Source organism: Vigna radiata, unplaced genomic scaffold, assembly GCF_000741045.1.
Source record: "Vigna radiata var. radiata cultivar VC1973A unplaced genomic scaffold, Vradiata_ver6 scaffold_265, whole genome shotgun sequence".
Classification (NCBI taxonomy): Eukaryota; Viridiplantae; Streptophyta; class Magnoliopsida; order Fabales; family Fabaceae; genus Vigna; species Vigna radiata.
The window spans coordinates 160,673-166,049 of NW_014543983.1; positions in this window are offsets into that span (position 1 = coordinate 160,673).

Sequence of the window (5,377 nt, forward strand, 5' to 3'; positions counted from 1 at the left end):
TTTTTAAATATTTTCCTACTACATTCAAAATCTACAAGTTGCAGCATCATCAAAACTCATCTTCAGGTTTTACCAATACTCCCTTATTGGTAACAATCTCCCCCTTTTTGATGATGATAAAAAATTATCTTTGTAAAAGCAACTCAGGTTTACCTGTAACACATACAAATATTCTCCCCCTTAATATGAGCTCCCCCTCAAATATATAATATGTGCATAAAATTGACATAAAAGCTCATTATATTAAGAACATAAGGGAATTACATGAAATTCATAAAGATCAATACTAAATACTACAAAGAAAATAACACAACAAGCAATCTTAGTGACTTAAAACCTAGAATTCAGGACTAGGGGATCTTTCAGTAGGTGGGATATTGAGATGACTCTCAATGTTAGATAGGCGAACATCAATGTCAAGAAATTGATCAATCATATAATCTTGATGAGCTTGCTGCCACTCATAAATTTGATCAAAGTAAGTTCTTTGAGCAAGACTTACATCCTCTAGTTATCACAAAAGTTCTCAATCAAAAGCTTCACCTCCTCGTTTCAAAAAAAATCATCTAAAGTTTATGCTCCCCATAAGATAGGTAAATTAAAAAGGATTTAAGTCCTTTAAAAGTACTCCCCCTAAATGTAATAATCCCCTTTGATAAAACAAACCAAAAAGATTTTTTTTTTTTTTTACGTTGATAATCGATTATTACTTTAAATAATCGATTATTTGTGTTCAAAATTGTCAAAATCTAAATTTTTAGGCCGAGATAATCGATTATGACCCTTTGGTAATCGATTATTGACGTTAATTTCCGAAAAATAGAGATTTGGACCAAATTTTCAACCTAAGACTCATATAACATTCATAAAATGTCCAGATATCTAACAACCTTATATATCTTTCCCTCAAATGAGTATCAGATATCATAGGATCATGTCATAAGATGTCAAACAAAAGTTTCTCTTAAACTCAAAAATAGAAATATGTTTCAGGATTTGTTCGGTCTAAAGCTATGCAGAAATGCTCACAAGGTAGTCCAGAAAAGTATTTGAACTTCTAAACCATTTTCTATATTTCTTAGCAAATCAAATTCAGCTTTTATCAGACTTTATCAATGATTCTGCAATCAATTTATAAACTATAATGAAAGCAACAATAGCTAATATGAATGTGATCACATCACAACAACTCAAGGTTTAACAGGAAAGCATTTCTACTAGCATAATTAGTTCAAAAACTAATTTTGACAGTATAATTTATAACTTCCCAAACAACAACTATGATTTATGCACTCTCATATCCCAATCTGTTCAATCCCATGAATTCAGTTGTGCATATCAAAACAACTTATACAAAAGTTCAAACACAAGCTGATTCAGATTTTATCTTTCAATAGTTTATAAACCAGATATTTTACATCAAAATTATGTAAAACTTGATCAGTTTATTTACTGCATCCAAATTCTCAATGAGTATTATCATAGCTTATGCGGTATGCATTTGAACTTGAAAACAAATCTCCCCAAAAACAACTTTGAAACAAAATTGACAATTTAATCATCAAATGTCTTAATCATCCAAAAATGCCAATGAAAATCTATCAGTCAGATCATTCAAATGAATTTTTCATTGCTTTTGATGCTTGACAAAATATATATCAAGGCTTACTTCAGAGTATTCATGAAATTGAATACTAAACCAGTTAAACACAGATTCATTTTATAAACAAAAACAAATCATTGAAATAACAAATGCACATGACTAATCATTCCAAAAGATTAAATTCAGTACATGAATGTCTTAAATAGATTAATTTTCATTTAAAATGTGTAAACACACAAGAACACACCACAAGATGAATGAAACAGTGATGGACATATCTTTATCCCGAATATAAAAGTAATCACATAATGCAAGATCAAGCAGAAAGAAATACAATAACACAGTTTAACAATACTTAGCTCAATCACTTCGTGCTTGAACCAAGGCTTTGGATATCACTTGATGGATTCACTTCCTCGCTTGGAGCATCAATTCCAAAAGCAGAATATCATAAACTTCTCTTCCCCTTTTGAAAACTTAATCTACAAAACAAAGCAATAGTACTTTTGGTACCCATAATCTTATTTGGGTCCTTGAGGTTAGAGACATATTACTTTATGACAGGAATCCAAGCATATTTTCCATTTGGAACACCAAAATGTTTAATGTTGCATTTGTTAGAAGTNTGTCCCTTTTTCATGCAATAAAAACAACAAACATCATGCACCTTGTTTTTCACAAAAGTTCCTTTTTCTACCCAAACTCTACGAGTTCTTTTAATTTGGTTCTTACCTTTAAAAACTCTTTTGTTTTTAAAATCCTTTTTAACAGGTAGAGGCATTTCAACATTATTATTTCTTGTTGCAACTTCAAGCAAATTTTCAAGAATATTTATATCACGCACATGACTCTTACATGACATACATTCAACAGGTTCAACAGTGACATGTGCATCCGACAATTTTATTTCTAAAGTATTAACTTTATTTCTTAAAACAACTTCATCATCAAGCAATTTATCATACTTCAATTTCAGTTCATTGTGCTCCTTTTTTAGCTTTTTATGAGCAGCATCAAGTTTTTCAGATTCATTAAGCAATTCAAGAAAAGATTTTTGTAAATCAAACTCACTAGTGTCAAGACTAGAGCCACTTACTTGGCTTGTAGTGTCATCAGTAACAACCATCAAACATAGGTTTGCTTCTTCAACAGAATCACTTGAAATACAAGTGCTTGATGCAGTATCCTCCTAAGCAGTGTAGGCCTTCTTCTTTTTGTGAGATTTCTTTGCTTTTCTTTTGTTGCTTGAACAATCAGCTTTCACATGGCCTCTCTCTCCACATCCATAACATTTAAAGCTTGATGCAGAGCCTTGATTGTTCTCCTTCTTCTTCTTCTTCTTCTTCAAGATTTGGCTTTCACTATTTGCCATTAAGCATATATTTTCTTCCTCATTAAAATCATTTGAGCTTGAGGAGTTTGATGTAGAGCTTGAATCACACGGTCTCAACTTATCCACATCTATGACTTCATTATAACTGTGCCTTAAAAATTTCAACATTTCCTGTGCACTTTTATAAACAGAAACTTTGAAGAATTCATTAGGGGTTAGTGCAGATAAAATTATATTTCTAGCCTTAAAATCAAATTGGGCTCTTCTATTTTCCTCAGCAGTGCAATCAAAATATGATTTTTCTACTTCTACACCATCAACTATAATTTTTGGAATATAAGGACCATTTTGTACAGCTTCCCAGATGTCTCTATCAACAGACCCCATAAAAATTTCCATTCTAACTTTCCAAAAAGCATAGTTATCACCAGTAAAAAGTGGAGGTCTGTTAATGGAAGCACCCTCAGCATATACAACGTTTTGATTGTGATCGGCCATTTTTGCAAATATTTTGAAAAACTATCAAAGCAAGCTCTCATACCAATTGTAGGTATCGGAGGGGGTATTTTTCGAAGAGTATAACGCAGCGGAATTAAAACAAAGAGAGCGAAACGCGTGTTCGGTCACAGTTAAAACGAATTGGTCCTTTTTAGAAAAAATAATTTTCTTTTAGAAAATTAATCAAACAGTTGATATGCGTAAAGTAAAATGAGTGTAGGGAATAGAAAAATCACACGAGNATTTTTATACTGGTTCGATTCAACAGAATCTACGTCCAGTCGTTAATCACTACAAAGAGTGATTAACAGTTNACACATTGAAAATCATTTCCCCTTATCGCAAAGTTAAGCTTCATGAAAACTTTAGCAAACATTATCCAATCTGCGTGGACTTTATTAAGCTTGTAACGTGGCTAAGGGCTAAAAGGTATTGAAAGAAATGATATAAAGGCCCAAATGAAGGTTTGTTGGTTATGATTTTTTGAAACAAGGGTTATCATCTAAGTATTGCATCAACTATTTGACTTTTTAAGCATTTTGTTTTTTCCTTGAACTTCGTTTTTCATTCTTTTTGCTCAACATCACTTTGTGATTTTTTTTTTCACTCTTCTTGATTTTTTGTTTGATCATTGAGTGCTCTTATTTGCATCATGAGTTGACTCCTACCTGATGACAACCCTTGCTTGGGGAGGATTTTGAAAAAAGAATTTATTTTTGGCTCAAATAGGGTGACAATGGATACATTTTTGCTTTTAGGTAAAAACAAGAAGGCCACACATCATTTTGAACTCTGATTGCTTTATTTTCAAAAGATTAATTTTGCGACTGGATGACCTCAACATGAGTCGTTTTTTTTTTCTATTTGTTTCTTGCTTTTTCTTTTCTAGACTGCCCTTTCGGGTTTTCAATCTAGTGGGCTTATTTTTTTTTTTTTTTTTGTCTTTCTTTTTCTTTTGATGGAAAAGATTATTTATTTTGGCAAAGTGAAGGGTGAAGGCTTTCAAGCAACATGCACAAACGTCTTGAGAAAAATGTCAAATTGTTATTTTTGGTTAAACATGACCTCGGAAAAGTCTGACACTACAACTTTTGCTTTTGATTTATCATCATTTTTTTGTTATTACTATTTTTTTTTTTGAAAAACAAGAGTTTGATGATTTGTAAGAAAGACAAGTGACTCAAGATTGCCTTCACTTTTTTTTTTAATTTTGTTTTCCTTTTTCCCGCAATACCCTTTCAAGACTCGATTTCCAACACTACTTGGAGAAACCCTGTAGCGAATGTTCGCATTGCAAGTCACGGATGAAAGCGCGATACCAATGAGCATAGATCTCCTGGCAAGATACTTCACAACATCAAATTCACTTGTACAATGTCTTATGCTTTCTTAAAGCCCACTTCATTCATGCATGGCATCTGTGGAGACGCTCTCAAGCCCTGCCTTGGTGTTGGGTTGACTTTTTTCAAACATTAACCATCTCGAATCAATCAAAGGTTGCATTTGAGCTTGAACACCCAACATTTTTTATGGAATGATCGATAGTCTCTTCGTGGTAATCACCTTTTGTATCATGAGTCTTGAGGTATTGAGGCATTAAAGGCTTCATGTAACAAGCAGAGACCAAACCCTTTTTTGCGCAGAAGACTTGAAAGCAATGTTGCATAAATCATATGTATAGGAGTGAAGCTTACAGGACTTTTATCTTGATCAACATTTTTTACCTGGCAACTTGGTGGGAAATTAAGCTTGGGTCAAGTATCCCATCTGTCTTGCAATTGTTTAAAGTGAAGGGTAGGCCAACAGGATTTGAGCGATAGGAGGTGACTGAACTCTTTGCTTTCTTCTCTTCCCAAGCTTAAACCCGACTTGTTCATATTTGTTATCATGGTATGACCTTGTGGGATTTTTCCAATCCTCACACCAATTTCAATTCTTTATCT